The sequence below is a fragment of the Molossus molossus genome, unplaced genomic scaffold (genome assembly GCF_014108415.1).
Source record: "Molossus molossus isolate mMolMol1 unplaced genomic scaffold, mMolMol1.p scaffold_m16_p_8, whole genome shotgun sequence".
NCBI classification, from domain to species: Eukaryota; Metazoa; Chordata; class Mammalia; order Chiroptera; family Molossidae; genus Molossus; species Molossus molossus.
The window spans coordinates 24,112,372-24,129,577 of record NW_023425402.1 but is presented as its reverse complement, the minus strand read 5'-3'; the positions used below and the strand labels follow the sequence as shown (position 1 = coordinate 24,129,577).

The 17,206-nt window shown below is 43.1% G+C and overlaps 1 protein-coding gene across 1 annotated transcript in view; it reads right to left on the bottom strand.

Moving 5' to 3' along the window:
- LRRC1 (leucine rich repeat containing 1) overlaps nt 1-17,206 on the bottom strand; it is a 127,518-nt gene that overhangs the window by 60,268 nt on the left and 50,044 nt on the right. The window lies entirely within an intron of this gene.

Here is a 17,206-nt window from a genome sequence, read left to right as displayed (position 1 = left end):
TGCTGGGGGGAAGGGAACGGGAAAAGATGGAAACAGGAACTGGACTGTTAGAATCTAATTTAACTGTCTCCTTCCCATTTTCAAATAAAATCAATGTTTTAAGAAATCCCTCTGCCTATAACACTAGTACACTTTTTTTAAAAAATAACCCTTAAAAGAAGGTTAAACTAGAAAACAAAGTGCAAACAGTATTCTAAAAGACCTCGAAAACAATCAAAGAAATACTTCAGAAAAAGAGCTGAAGGGCTTAAAAATTACAAGTTGTTACCTGACAGATGAAAAGGTATGGCATTTATAATGTACTTCACTCCTTAAAAAGAAACAAGCAGGACTTAACACATTAAAATTGGTAGTATCCCCTTAAAGTATCCATCTATGAAGCACGGATATACCTTCTTCTAGCATTGCCATTGGATGAATGTTTTGGAGTTCTTTCTTAGAATTACAATGAATATTTCTCCTAGCTCAATGTTTCCAGAAAATCTTGCATAACAAATGCGGTCTCTATGAAGTATAGAAATGTCAAGGCTGGGAAGCAATATAAAATGAACCCTGTGTTTCAACTGAATCTCACTCTGAGGATGATGTATTATGGCAGGTTTGGTTCTATTTCCACGTCCTAAAGCAATCCTCACAGTACACACCCCCATCCCAGTTTAGGGCAAAAACAGATGAGGTGAAGTGTTAGCTTATGCTGATGTGTGAGCCAGGTTATTATATTAGATGCTCGAATTTTCAACGGGACAAAAATCATTTTTGTACTACAGCCATTACTCTGTGGATTCAGCTGACAATGAGAAAGGCCGGCCTGTAAGACATCCTGTGGCCTAAGTGTTGTGTAAGTCTCGACCCCGGCAGGAGCTGTTTAGGTAGCATGAGTGGCTCCTAGCTCGAATTCTAACTGACATGAGTTTTCCTGGAGATGGAAATACAGGCTCCGGGGATCCTGATCATATTTTGTTTGAGTAGTCCTTGGGGAAGGTGGAAATTAGCAATTTTAACAAGGATTTGAACATGCATGGTCCCAGAGCCCACCTGAAGAAACACTCCGAAGCACAGGAAGAAAGATCATCAACCGAAGTGTAAATTTCTAAGTAGAAAAACTCTTGCTCCCATCCTACCTAAAAGCTCCTTTGTCTGTGGCCTGACAACCAGCAGGGCATTCTGATTTACTGAACTCTGTCATCGTTTCCCCCCTCTGCCCTTTTAAACTACAAACGTGGTTTTGCCCACATGGTTTGACCATCCCTGGGAGTGGACTGTAGCTTGCTATCTCTTGGACAGGATTCTTCCTTCTGCTATATTAACAATGACATCCCAGAGCCTCACATGCAGAGAACACAAGGAGAGTTTCTAGACTGTTTAAACTTAATTTAGACGTCCTAATGTATTTCTTTTTAAAAACTTAAAATGCATTATAAATATCACATCTTATAATTCCGTGGAAGTGCTAGGCCAGTCATCTCTGATTTGTTCTCTGTCATCTGCCAGGTTCTGAATTAACTGTATTCACATAATTCAGGAAATCTGCACCTCAAGGCTGGGTGAAGGGGCTGCAGACCCTATACCTGACACACAGTACCCTCTGTGTAATTACTACTCCACAAATAAAAAAGTGACAAAAAGGGGTGCTCTCCCCTTGTATCCAGTTTCTCTCTGAAGTTACAATGGAAGGGATGGAAGCAACAGTTGCCATGGCAAAGCCTAACAGACCATGCTCTTCATTCATCTGTTCATTTGTCCGATTATTTAAACAACAGATATTGAATGGACTCTGATTACCTATCAGGTTGTGTGGCTGAAGGTAAGAAGACAGAGGTGAACAAGAGAGGCACAGTGTTTGCCTGCTGCTATCTAATCTCATTGCCCAGTGTGGAAGAGAGGTAGCGTGAAAATAAGCCCTATATTGGGGCGTATTTTTAATCTTAATTTTAATATTAATTTATAGTTATATTTTATATTTTAATATGAAGGCATTTCATAGTCATTTATATTTATTTTTAATATTTGATATTAATTTATATTTAATATTTTAACATTGGTATTAATTTATTATTAATAAGCACTATATTGTGTGATACCCAACACTGGCCACCTCAACCAGGGTGGAAAGAGTTTGCAAGTGGGAAGGGCAGGTTGTTGACTTTTTCTTTACTTGCCTCCATTGACTTTTTATAATGATCATATTCTGCTTTTATAATGAAAAAAAAAAATCTCAAGGTGAAATAAACTTGGTAACAAAATGGGTAAAACACAATCATTACAGGGTCTGGGAGGAAGGAACATTGTCTGTCTCTGGTCCTTAACATGGAATAACCAGGCTTTACACATCCAGAGTGCACTCTGGTCCCAACCTTTGCTAATAGCCAGACTCCAGAAAAAGAACATTGGTGACTGGTTACCCCACCTTTTGCCTTCTGGGTCTGCCTCACTGTGACAGCAGCAATGCCTTGATGGCTCGTTTCCACACCAGACACTGGTCAAACACGTACACATTATGACTGGAGTTATGCAATTCCTTCATTAATTATATCTCAGTTAGCTGTCCATCCTCATAATTGCTCACATCCTCCAGAACTGGCCCATCCAGCAGGAAACAGTGACTGCTGTTGTTTCCACCAGGAAATGGTGATTGCTGGTGTTTTTTAAGTCTTCCTCTGATCTCTCAAAGACAGTCAAGGGAAAAGCATTAAAAAAACAACAACAAGCAATGTGTGCTGTGAACCACTTCTGACATTGCCTCTGTTGTCACAGATGACCTCTCAGATGCCAAACAAATCCAATGGAAACTCTTCAGTCCACACTACTGACCGCTCTGCCCGTTGACACTGCAGCCTTCCGGGATGTGCTTCCCTGCGTTTGGGTCCATGGTCAAGCTGTTGTGATTCTTCTGTTTCTCTGCCTGTTCCTTCCCAGTGTCTCTCAAGCTTCTCTTCATCAGTCCTTTACCAATGTTGCTCCCCAGGTCCTGCCTTTCTGCAGCCAGTGCCTGAACAGTTTCACCCATGATAACTACATCCATTCACCTGCAAGCTTGAGCTCTCTAGCCCACGGGATCCATCACCTCTCTGATGTTTAACTGATGACACCGCTCAGCCAGCCATTCTTTCGCTGGCCCTTTTCTACAATACCAGTCAACACTGCAGACAAATCCTCCTGCTGCTCCTCCTCAGAATCTTACATGGACCCCGCTTCCTCTGCTTTCCCTTAAACGATAGTATTCTGCGTGCTCATCTGCCCTCCAACTCCACAGCCTCTCCTTCTCCTTGTGCGACCTCATTCACACCCACAGCTTCCACCATCACCCACACCAGGATGACTCCCATCACCACCTCCTGCTAATTTCTCCCCTGATCTCAGACCCTCACATTCAGCTCCTCCGGAACATCTCCATTTGCACAGCCTGAGGACATCTCACCCTCCACATGCCCACAAACAAACTTATCTTTTCCCCCTCAGACTGATAGTCTCTTCAGTGTCTCATCTCTCTCCAGTGGTGGGGAGTATGCGTTTACCCAGACCAGACCTTCCCCTCCCCCCGCCTTTCACCCTCAGGCCTGGTCCACCATATCCTTTTCTCCTGCTCCCCCCTGCGGCCCTTCCATCCTCGACATGGATGCCTGGCCTCCTGCATCCTGCCTTCAATCAACTCCAGGCTCCCTGCTGGTGCCAGGGCGAGATGGGAGCCCATCCCCTCTGGAAGCCTTTCCATGGCTCCCCACAGCTTTCAAGGAAATGTTCCTTAGCCAGGCACATAGGCCCTTCATGGTCTCTCTGCCATCTACCTCTCTAGCTTCCAAACTCTTGCCTTGCACTCCAGAATATCTTGCATTTCCCAAATTCACCAAGCTACTTCAACCTTCAGACATATATTCATGTTATTTCGTCTGCCCAGAGTGTCTTCCCCACACTTCTTTCTACCTGCCACTTGTTCCTCAGAGCCTGAGTAAATGCCATCTTTCCAGGAAGCTTAACACTCCTCCTTCGCCAAGGAATGACCAAGCTGCCCCGCCCTCGGCCTCCTCCAGGACTTCCAGCCCTGCCATGTCATCACAGATGGATTTAGTCCTTCCACTCTTATGCCCTCAACCCCTCGAGAGCCATCACTGAACTGACTCGCTACCTCCGGCTCCTAGCACAGACATCAACGACCTGGTGCTGGTTAAATAATCAAGAGATGAATACAAGCCATTCTAAAAATCTGCTCCTGCCCGTGTCCCTTATCTTAGAGAAACAGCCATTCTAGCCAAGACTTCACAGTGCTTTGTTGTACTTCCATAATGAAATATGCTGCCTTCATTTAGAACATTTCTTGGGGTTTATCTCTTAGCATTTGGATCCCTTAAAAAGGTCAGAACAGTTGCTAGCGCAGCAAAGAGGGATTTTGGAGATAAGAATAAATCCAACTGGCAATAGGAAAGGGCTCTTCTGAAGACTAAAGCATCTGCTCAGGAAATGCCAGAGACCTACAAGGAGGAGATCTCTTTGCTGTGCTCCAGCTGGTCAAACCTAAAGGCTGACCAGTCCATGACCAAAGCCAGAGGCAGGGACCTTGACGTAATTACCGATGTGCAAAGCCCCCAGACAGTGAGGGTCCTAAAGAAAGTGTGTCGGGGGAGCATGGGCAAGCAGGCCCTTCCTGAAACAAAGGTGTTCCCTGTGATTGTGAGAGAGCACATTTCCACAGCATCTGACTCAGCTTGCGGCAAACTTCAAAGTGGTCCAGTCCTTGTGTGCTGTGTCCTGTCCGTTCCCAGCCAGTTAAACAGACAGGCCTGATGTAAATAGCACAGTCCATTCAGATGAAGAAGCGAGGAGCGCCAATGACTCAGTCCCCTTAGGAGCTTGCTGCCTCTGCCTTGGCTTAGGCCTCTGCCTAGAGATCTCAGCCCCTCGCCCTTCTGGCGTTACTCGTCGCCCCCAACCCCCACCCCAGCTCTGGGCTGCCATTTATTGTGGACACATGTCAAGTTATTGGCACTTGGTCCTCCCACTTCTGTCTAATTTGCTCAGACCCACTTGTTCATCCTGACCCACCATTCATCAGCCTCCCCAAACGGAGGGCCTATTCTTTTTTTTTTATCCTCACACGAGGATACTTTTCCATTTTTTGTTCAGATAGCATGGAAGGGAGAGAGAGAAACATCGATGTGAAAGGGACACATCAAGTGGTTGCCACCTGCACGACCCAACCAGGGCCGAGGACAAACTGCAACCGAGGTATGTGCCCTTAGCGGGAACCGAACCCGGGTCTCCCTGGACCGCAGGCCGATGCTCCAACCGCTGAGCCAAACCGGCCAGGTCAGAGGGCCTATTCTTTAACATTTTGCAACATCATCCAACAAAGTTTGAACAACAAAGTTAAATACTTCAAGACACCAACTGTTAATGTGTAATGGTACTTTCACCAAGCACCTTCACAAACAAAATATATGTCAGGTAAACAAAGACCTGACTGTGTCACATGCCTTAAAAGCAGCTGAGCATTTACGTCTGTTCTGCTTCTGCCCACATTCTTCCGAATGTCCCATGTAACCACATGGCCCGAGGGGGTAGCTGTGCCTTCGTAGTTATTTGTGCCTTCTTAGTTATTTCAACACAAGAATCTAAATCAGATAGAGGCTTCTAAACTGCTTACTCACCTCTTCTTTCACGCTGACCGGTGGACTTAACTTATCACAGCCTTCTGGAAATTCCCCTGTCTCTTCGGTTACCTATCTTATACGAATCCTACCTTTGAAACCTGTAGCTTCCTGTTGGTGTTGAAGTCACAGATTAGTTCATATAGTCACCAGAAAGAGAAAAATGTAACATTTAGTGATTAACCTGCCTTTTTAAAACAGTGAAGTATTTAACAAAAATAGTATGGGAAATGTTCACAACCTACATTAAGTGAATAAAAGATAAGAGTTATTTACATGTTGTGTATTTCCAATTTTGTGAAAAAGTTAACGAAAGGGGAAAAAAGATAAACAAAATACACAAAACATTATTATGATTATTTCTAGGTAGAATATAAAAATTTTATATTGGAGAGGCAGAATTGTGATTTTGGAGTCTAACAAACCTAGGATCAAATACCAGACTACTACTCACTAGCTATGCTGACAAAGTTTTTAACCTAAGACTGGGTTTTCTCACCTATAAGAGGACAAAAACTTACTTCTCAGAGATGGTTTAAAGATTAAATGAGACAACAACAGGAAATGTTTAGTCTCACAGGTGTACAGAGTAAGCATCCAGTAAATATTCTAATGATAAAGATTTACATAGTTCTCTTGGCTTTTCAACAGTGTTTATGTTTCACTATTAACTGTCAACAATAACTATGTGCTTTAAAAAACATAAGCAGAGAAGAAATGAGTCTAATAATTCATTTGTCTACCCTTCCCAGGGTGCTCTTCCCGGTCTTCTCGGGATAGGTCAAGTGCAATCCACCTTATCTACAGCAAGAAAAAAGGAAAACATGCTAAATCGGTCTTACTCAAGGTTACAAAGTAGTAGTTCAAAGAGGAACACTTGCTGGCAGCTGCAGAGAAAACCTCACGCTGAGGTGAGCCCGTGGCTTAATCAGTGGAGTGTCACCCAGTCGCCAGGTCAGTGACAGTTTGCTCAGAGAAGATAAGGCTATAAAAATGTGTGCCACACTAAGGAAATGCAAATGACGATCTGACTGCCAGTGGAACTGGGTACTGATGTCAGCATGTCACCTCTCTTCAACGATCATATCGAGAATGAACTACCACATCACAGTGCTTGGGAATGTTCACACCCAGAAAAAAGAGCATAGGATGATCCCAACCACTAAAACTAGAGGTGACAAAGCCATTTCCGTAAGGGAGGGCTACACCCACTTCAAAGGGACCTGGGATGTTCACATTGTCTAATCTTCGCTACTTTTCTTTCAAAGGTAAAACTTAGTTTTTGGTTTTCCTTGTTCTATACTTCTGGCAACTCACTAATCTTGAAGTATTATGCTGGAGCTTACTGAGAAAGCCCTGCTATCTCTCATCAGATGATATTCCATTTCTGGCCACAAAAGATTTACAAAGCACCACTGAGGATGGGCCACATCCACAGGTGGTTCAATTCACTCACTATGAAGATGTCTCTAAGTTTAAATGCTTAGAATAATTTTTCCCTGTTTTTATCTCCAAATTCAGAAAATACCTAGTCATAATATTGTCCCATCCTTTCTCTAACATAGACTAAAACTATCAGCCTACCTTTATCATCTTCAATATGCTCTAAAAAAAACTACAAGTGCCACTCCTCTGGGTTTCTTATTTCAACTCCACCACTATTGAAAAGTAAGATTTGGGTGCACACCACAACATTTTCTAGCCTCAGTTTCCTCCTCAGTCATCCTGAGATGCTTCTACCCATCTCACAGGATTAGTACGTGGATTAGCTAAAACAGAGATGCGATGAAGTAGCACAGGGCCTGGAATATGGTACTCAGTATCTAGACATCACCCCAAGCTACAGCCTCCCTCCCCCATACCACTCTATCCTTCAAGACTACTTGTGTCCTCACCCCCAAACTGTATTCTTACTCTCAAAGCCCTTGTTCAGATCTTCATAACCCAAAATGAAAGACAATAATAGAATTAACTACAGGAGCTGTCCATTAAGTACAAGACACTGCTCTAAGTACTTCACATACACAGTCTCTTTTAAGAGTCACAATAACTCTCTAAAGCAGGTGCTGTTATAATCCCCATTTTACAGACAGCCCAGAGATGTTAAGTAACTTGTCCAAGATGGTGGTTTCTGCCTTGAAAACCTTTAATGATGCCATACTGCCTAGAGCAAGTGCTTCAACAACCACTCTGCAAACATAAACTTTAATTTTCAAAACATACTTTAAACCAGTCTAAAAATTGAAAGAAAAAAAAAATCATGCATACTTACATAGGTCTTATGCTAAATATTAGCAAATTGGTGTCCATCAGTCATGTTAATCTATGTCTGAGTTTATACACTTTTGTGCAGATGTGGGAAGAAAGGCTACCCTGTCCTCTTTAGGCATACATCCATTCCCTATAAATGTGTCGCTCACTGGGAAGTTGTTACAGTGAAACAGAATCACGCGCACACGTGTTTGTGTGTGTGTGTGTGTGTGTGTGAGAGAGAGAGAGAGAGAGAGAGAGAGAGAGAGAGATCAGTGACATAAAGTCATACAACTCCAGCATTCAATTAAATGCCAGTGTGGCAGATGATGCTATGATCTTACCAACAGCCAGGTTTCTCTTCTTCATGTACAAATAGTTAAGTGCATTTCCCAGATCCTTTCAGTTAAGTTGAAGACATAACATTGGCCAACAGAACATGGATGGAAATGATGTACACCACTTCTTGACATGACCCACAAAAATAACCTATGCACAACCCCCCATTTTCTCCCCCTCCCACAAGAACCTGAGAGTCCACCTGTAGAAATGAAGATGTAGCATCACAAGAAGGAAGCTGCCTGGATCCTTGACTGTGTAGAACAGAGCCTCTCCCCCCACCTCCCCATTCTACACCCTCTGACCGACACACACACACACACACACACACACACACACACACACACACTGGACTGTAAGTTGAGCAGTAATAAAGTTACTCATTGTGTTGAGCCCCTCAGATTTTGGCTTTTATTTTTTTTTGTATATGCCCCTAGTAGGAACCGAACCCAGGACTCACTGGTCCACAGGCCAATGCTTTAACCACTGAGCCAAACCTGCCAGGGCTAGATGAATTATTGATTTAAAAAAAAAAAGCCCTGGCCAGTTTGGCTCAGCAGTTGGAGCATCGGCCTGTGGACCAGAGAGTCCTGGGTTCAGTTCCCACTAAGGGCACGTACCTCGGTTGCGGTTTGTCCCCGGCCCCAGTTGGGGTTGTGTGGTTGGCAACCAGTCGATGTGTCTCTCTCACGTCGATGTTTCTCTCTCTCTCTTCCTTCCTCTCTCCCTCCCACTCTATCTGAAGATAAATGTAAAAATGTCCTTAGGTGAGGATAAAAAACAAAAACAGTTCATCTATCTTGACTAAAGTATCTTGACTAAATTGACTAAAGTAAGGTTTGTTCAAACTGAGTAAGAATTCAGAATCTTAATTCATTATTAGCATTGAGCAAATTTATTAGATTGAGGATTTATTCAACACTTATAACACTTAGCATTTCACCTGGCAGAGAAGACCCATCACAACAGAGTAGTCAGCTGTATAAGAAAAAAAATCCCATGAAAACTCATATAGTTTTAGTATTGTTACGCACTAGGTGCTGCTGCTTTGATATTTTTTTATGAATCTTAAAGTGTTCAGTGAATATCTCATAGATAAGCACTGAGATAGTTTCATTTTTTTAATGACGTTGACTCTGTAAATCTATTACAAACATTTGAAAAAAATTTTCCAATAACAATGACACTCAGTAAGGATTCAACTCATTAACTCCCTCCAGATTGGCAACGTATGAGGATTTTTAAAGACTGACTGATTTCAACCACCAGCCCAAAGTGCCCCAAGTCCTCCTGTGAGCCGGCTTCCATCCGCCGCAGTTCCCGCACGGCTCTGCCTGCCCGGAGCACCGCATTTATAAAACAGCATCATGGGCGTCAATGTGCAGTTCCTCACACATCTGTCGACCTGTACTTACCTACTTGAGAAAACAGGAATTCAGCAAAGAGCCTTACACAAATATAGTAATTTCTCAATAAATTTTGCCTGAAGTAAAAATTACTAGTAATTCTGAAATATAGTTGATAACTGTAAGCACTGTTTTTCAAAAGCCCCAGGTCCAAGGTTTTTTCAAACTGAGTAAGAATTCAGAATCTTAATTCATTATTAGCATTGAGCAGATTTATTAGATTGAGGATTTATTCGACACTTATAAAACTACTTTAAAAATCAATGCCCTGGCTGGTTTGGCTCAGTGGGTAGAGCATTGGACTGCAGACCAAAGAGTCGCAGGTTCGATTCGGATCAAAGGCACGTACCTCGGTTGCAGTTCGTTCCCCAGCTCTGGCAGGGTCATGCGGGAGGCAACCAGTCGGTGCACCTTCTCACATCGATGTTTCTCTCTCTCTGTGTCTGTCTCTTTCCCTTTCTCCTTCCCTCTCCCACTCTATCTGAAGATAAATGGAAAAATATCCTTGGATTAAAAAAAGAAATTAAAAAATAAATAAATACCCCTAGCCAGTTTGGCTCAGCGGTTGAGCATCAGCCTGTGGACCAGAGAGTCCCGGGTTCAGCTCCCACTAGGGGCATGGACCACCAAAAAAAATAAAAGAATGAATTGGTTATTAAAAAAAATAAAAATAAATAAATAAAAATTTAATTTCTATATGCAACCCTCCAGTTGCAGTTCTTAGTACTGCTCCTCATTCAGTCTTTCCTTCCTGGCTCCTTCACCCCTCCTCAGAGGTGTCCTTCCTGGGTCAATAAGCTCAGGGCACTGTTTGCAGTACAGCAGCATGTTGCTCTCACCGTCCTGACAAAGAGATGACATCAGGCTTCAGTTGCCTGGAGGCTCCACATCACTTGGCTCAAGCCAGATTCACATGACAAAACAGGTGACCTCAAAATCAAAGTGAAGCAATATGGCCCTCATTCTCGATCACTGTCAGAGCCGGAAATTGTCAGACCTATACCTACATGAATTGTCTAAATAAAAAGCGAGCAAAAACTGTCATCCCACGTCACGTGTTGGGACTTTATTTCACAAGCCACTGTAGTTATTTTTGCTTCTCTAACTTAGCCTATTCTGTGCAAATCCACCATTGTTTTGTTTTAAAATTCAGCATTTAACACAGAGCATAGCATGTAAAGACTGAGTGAATGAATGAAGTAGGGAGAGAGAAGGGAGGAAGATAAGGAGCTACTTAAAATAGACAAAGCATTCAGAGAACCTGGGACTAACTGAAGAGCTTGTTGACCTAAAAAAATGTATGCAGAGGTGTTGTTTTCAAACTTAGAGGTTACCATCTCTATTATAAAACTGCTAATTAAAAAAACACGCAGGAGAGAAAGAAAGTTACATAAACCTACAACTTATTCAGCATAGCCACAATTTTCCTGATAAAATTAAGCATATTAACATAATAAAAAGTAACAATAGTTTACTCATTTTTTGAAATTGCTATCTGAGGCTGATTTTGCTATCTGGTACTGATTTCAGTACCATGACATTGTCAGTGTCCTAGTTTATTTACCCAAGTTGGCATTAAATAATTTTTGGTTGTTTTTAATTTTTTTTTCTTCTTTATTGATTTTAGAGAGCGGAAGGGAGAGGGAGAGAGAGTTAGAAACATCAATGTGAAAGAACATCGATTGGCCGTCTCCTGCATGCCCCCCACTTGGGCATGTGTCCTGACCGAGAATTGAACCAGTGACCTCTTGGTGCATGGGTTGATGCTCAACCAATGAGCCACACTGGCCAAGCAATGTTTGGTTGTTTTTTGTTTGTTTGTTTTAATCCTCACCTGAGGACATTTTTGCATTTATCTTCAGATGGAGTGGGAGGGAGAGAAAGGGGGGGGGGGGGAGAAACATCGATGTGAGAGAGACACATGGACCGGCCTCCACCCACAAGACCCCAACCGTCGCGGGGCCAAACTGCAACCGAAGTACATGCCCTCAGCAGAAACTGAACTCAGGACTCCCTGGTCTGTGGGCCAATACTCTAACCGCTGAGCCAAACTGGTCAGGGCTGTTTGGTTGTTTTCAAAAACAGATCCACTCTAAAAAGTGAAACTACTGGTCTGAATATAGACAAAATAATATACCTAATCTAAAAGAGTTCGAAAAACGTTTTAAGTAAAGGCATTGCTGTAAGAATTTCCCTTCTGATTTAACAACCTGTAACATTAAATTGGGATGGATTTTCAGGTTTATTTGCTAAAATATCATTGATGTTTCTTTACATAGTCCAAAAAAGATGGGGGGAGATCTGTCTGTCAAGTTCATCCCAACATTTTCTGTGTCTAACGTGGCTGCTATACATCTTCCTAGTTAAACACTGCTCCCTGGAAAAGCTGCAGCACGGAAGAGCGACTGGAAAATATCACAGAAGCCCCCTCTCTTTCCACCTCCGGTTTTAAAATAGTTAATATTATCTACAATAAAAATGTGAGTAGAAGGCACTGTTTTTTTTCTACATTAACCTCTGTTCCTGACAAAAGAGAAGGTAAAAGTTAAGAAGAGAGAGGGCCCGTAACAGGGCAGAGGCAGCACTTGCAAAGGCAAGAAAGCAGACGCGGGGTGGAAACTGTCCAGCCGTCCAACCACAGGCAAGCGGCTCCGCGGGGCTCTGCTTCATGCCGCCTGCGGTAGCGTTTACACAGTCACTGGCTCACCAGTGCGCTAAACAGAGCGCTGAACTTGGGCTTGGGCTGGGCAGTGAGAGAGGAGAGAACAATGGCTTGACTGTGGCAAGTACGAAGTCTGCAGGGGTTAAAACTGGCTTCTGCCACACTGGTGGCATGGGTATAAGTAGTAATGAAAAAATAAAAAAATAAAAAAATAAAAAAAATAAAAAAAGCTAACTGTTCATAACTTTACACTGGATTTATTGCTCGCCAGGCAGAGCTGCTTTTCCAGGGCATACTCAGAAACACCAAAACGATGTCATACAAGGTCATTTCAGCTGGCTTCAAAACTGGCTTTAGATTTCATTAAACAACCCATAGCTGCAGACCACAGACACTGACCGGCATCTCATCGGTGGACAGAAACCAACTAACCCAGGCCTTTAATCAAAGTCTAGCCTCCAGATTTTGTGGGATGATGACCCTATTGGTAGACAGACTGTTCACCCTTGTCCTGGTGCTAGGGATGAGTTGTACTAAAACTATCTTTTAGTTGCTTGTTAACACAAGCTTGCAAAGTAATTAGCCAGGGTGTGCAGACTCTGGCCATGTTTTTCTAAATGCGATTCTACTTGCACCATAAGAAAAATAAATGCATGGCCTCATTGGCATGATATGCTACTACCAACTAGTGCTTCCTTAACCACAGCCATCCCTGTTCCATCTTCCCAGTGTTTGCCACACTGGTGGTGTAGCATGTGTGTTCTGTATCATGTCCCTCATTCTTTTAAACTGTCTTTTTAAAATTTGAGTGAGATTTTTTTAAAGGAAGCAAATTTCTTTAAATTGCTAACATGAATAAGAGCTATCACCCCAAGATACAAAAGATAAATATAACAATAAATACAATATAGTGTCAGGAAATTTTACAGAAGGCCACCAAAAGGAATAATTTTTAAGGGGTAACTTTCTCACGATGATTCTACATTAAAAACTGCAGTTTTGCAGTACCACTTACAATCTTCTCTAGCAGTACCAGTGATGTATGCCTTACACTTTGGGAAAAACTAAATTAAATGGATAATGATACAGTACTGTGATGTAAGTCAAATTACAGCATAGACTATAAAATTCAAATTACTAAGCCTTCTGGCAGGATTCATTACGCACTGAGAAAGTCTGCCCTAGATTCTTGGATAAAAGATAGTACTACAGAGTAATAACTCTTCTCGCATACCCAGAATAATGTTCCTCGAACAGCTAAGAATCAGTGAGCAGAGAAAGACCAAGTCCAGGCTTTAAGGTCTGTGCACATCACCACGGAAAACTGCTTCAGACCTTAATGCAAAGACTGTATGCTTTTTCAGACATGTTTAACAGCATATTCGCATACTAATTTCATATACTCTATCCTTTAATCCATATTCAGGGGAAACAGTTCCTTTTATTACATAAATATTTTAGCTATTTGCCTATTTAAAAAAATAACCCACCAAGTTAGGGCATGAGCAAATGGTCACGTTCCTGGCCTTTCCCTGGCTTGTAAGGAAATAGGGTTTTGTCTCATTCCTTCGGAGAACAAGGCCCAGGACTGTGGGTGGGGCCTGTCCAAAACCAGCGGGTGGTGAGCTGCAGAGCCCAGGCTCCCACTAGGGTCCTCTCTGCACAGCACATCTAGCCACTCTGGGAACAAAACTGCACACACTGTGCTCGTCCCAAGCCTCTACTCTCACCTCAGAAAAAGTCCCCACAGCCTATATATAACCAGTAAGCATTGCCCTCTCTCCCGAAGCTCGCTCTTTTTTTAACACAACACACAATTCCCTTGACTTTGTGCCTGAAATATCAGAAAACAAAGCCACAAAAGTCAGGGTTTGGAGGTCCTGGCAGCTCTTCTTGGCCTAGGAAAAGAGCCTGTAGAAACTTCTCTCCTCATTTACCAAAAAATAAATAAAAATTTTTTTGAGAGAAACACAAAACCTGTCTTTTTTCCACCACTTGAGCAAGGGAAAATCAGGAAAGGTCTAATTTTTGCTGCTAGAATCAAAGCCAACTTGAGCTTAAGTCAGCTCAAGCATCTCCCCCTTAACGGGGAACATCCTGAAGGCTGCCCGCGTTCCCATGGGAAGGTGCAGGGGTGTCAGGAGCTGGGTGCATTTGTGCTCATGACCACCCAAAGCTGCTGGAGGAACCTCAGGAGGGGACTTGTGGGCGATGATGTTCCATGGATCAGCAGGTTGCATCCTCCGGAGGTTCTCAGCAACACAGAATCTCAAGCCCTATTCTACACCTAGTGCATCAGAATCTGTTTTTAACAACATCCTCTGGTAATGTTCAAATTTGACAAGCACTGATCCAATGGGCTTGGGTGGTCTGATACCAGCATCCTGCCTTCCTCCTCCGTGGTCAAGTAATGCTTAATTCCACACCAGGAATTCAAGAAGCCAATAAAGGTCCTACGATGGCAATGGCCAGCCCTGACTAGGGCCCTGGGCAGTGACTCAAAGAAACAACCTCTAATCACAGAGCAGGCCACTCAGCTGGTCAGAGAAGACTACAGGCTCCTACAGGCCTTCGGGCTCAAGCCCCAAGCCCTGACCAATGCCTGCACCCACACAGAGGAGAGGTTCTCACACTGACTGTCAGATTGTAGACTTTGTGACTTTTAGTTACCTGCTCAGCTGCCTAGGAAATTCACATTAATGTGATTTTTATCTGTAAAACAATGAGAGAAGGCACAGTGAGATTTGCTTGACCTGGAACAAGCCCAACACCCATGTTCCAGCTGGTTAGAATGAACGGTGACCTTGTTCTGCTCTGTCATCTCCGCAGTTTGTTCACAGCCTCAAAGAAAGCCCTGACCCTGCCATCCTCTTCCGTGCGGTCCCCTACATCCTGCTCCCCAACACACACACACCTGCATGCTGCTGAGCCAGAGCAAGGTTCTGCCAGCAGTGGTAACTCTATTCCCCCTCAGCGTTTCTAAAAGGGTCTCACAGAGAAGGTAAGAGACCTGCAGGACCGACCATTTGCAGGAGGCTGAGAATGAGGACAGGATAAAATAGAGGAGGATAACAAGGAGGGAACATTTTTGTGTCCTGACATTGACTTCAGTGAAAGCCTACAGCTTCGTTTATCAACATCTGGAAAGTATAAATGTACACAGAGGCAAGTAGTCCTTCTTTCTAGGTACAAATGTTCGAAAAGAGACAGTCAACATGGGAAGTGGTAAAGTAACAACCAACAATTCAGACTTTCTACAGAGCATCCACCCCAGTGGAGTTAATAATGCACACCGACAGAGTGGTTCAGTTGACTGAGCACCGTCCTATGCACTGAAAGGTTGCTGGTTCAATTCCCAGTCAGGGCCTATGCCTGGGTTGCAGGTTTGACCCCCAACCAATTGATGTTTCTCTGTTTCTCTCTCTCTCTCTCTCTCTCTCTCTCTCTCTCTCTCTCTCAGCATGTCCTCAGATGAGGAGTAAAAATAATAATGATGACGATAATAATAATAATGCAACTGAGAACTTTCAAGCTCTGTTTTCTCTCATCCAAAATACTTAAATCCAACTCTTTCTCAAGTATTCCTGGACCCCTGCTCATTTTCTTTTCTAATGCCAACTTCAAAATTGTTATTTTATTTCTTCGACTTTATTATTTGAGTGACCCTTTCATAAAATCACTGCTTCCTTGAAGAGTAAATAGCCAGACACCCTTTATAGCTGAGATCATGGCTAAGGCAAGAGAGAGCAGTCTGAGCCGAGTAGTCCTCAGATGACTGTGACTCAGAGGAGCACTAGAAGCAGTCCTGGGCTCTGACGTCTGCTCCAGCGACACACTCCAACCTAAGGGAAAGTGCTCACCAACCGAGCCTGTGCTGGGCTGAGGGACAGAAGCATGCTTTGCACTGCTGGCCACCCCTGTGCCAGGGCAGCAAGTCTTCAGGGTGTCCAGCAACCTGTGGCTTATGGCTTATGGTTGGCTTAAAAATGATCTATTTGACAAATTCCTCACTGAGAAATTTGTCAAGCAGACACAGAAGCCAAAAAGTACGTGGAGAAAGACTACAACAAATGGGTTCGGGAGAGGCCAGTTCCAGGAGAGCATGTGGGCAGGGCGAAAAGAACGGAGCACCCACAGACCGAGCAGACGCACTAAGACAGAGGCCAGGGCACCCGAAGGTGATGTCAGATGCGAGCTCCATGCTGATGCTTTTAGAACGTCAGTTCCACCCCCATCCTTACCATCAAATCCCTGTTCCCGGAGCAGATCTCGGCCCCCTGGAAACAAGTAAACCACTGTAAAGCATGCCCCCCCAAATAAATATTTTTTCACTTTTTCCAGTACTTCAAAGTAAGAAATAATATAAAAAACAAAAGCAGACCCTATGTCAAGAAACATATGGCTTAGCCTAAAGACAGTTTCCAATTTATGGGATGTAAAAGATGAGAGCAATTTAAAAGCTGTTGAAAGTGGGGAGTACAATCATTTTTGTTTCATGTTTTCAATCAAGTACTGATTATTACTGCTGCCTTATAACAATGACCACCTCCCCCTAAAATACTGTATCTGGGCCTTGGAGTTTCTGTGAAAGACATGAGATAGACTGAATGATCCAAACCTGACGTTCATTGAAAAGAAACTTCAAGAATTTTACAGGAAAACAAAAACAAAACAGGTATGCAATATGAGAGAAAGAAAAAGATGATCATTTTCATAAATAATTCTGAGCATACTGGGGCCGATCCAGAGGAAATTATACAAAAGCCCTTGCAAGAACTGAATCCCATCACTTAAGACAGGAGGACCACTGGCATCTGCCACTTCAACTCAAAGTAATTAATGAAATATGTGGTAACAAGCAGAGTCACCAACCCACTCGGGGAGTGCTCGAAGGGCCATGAAACATA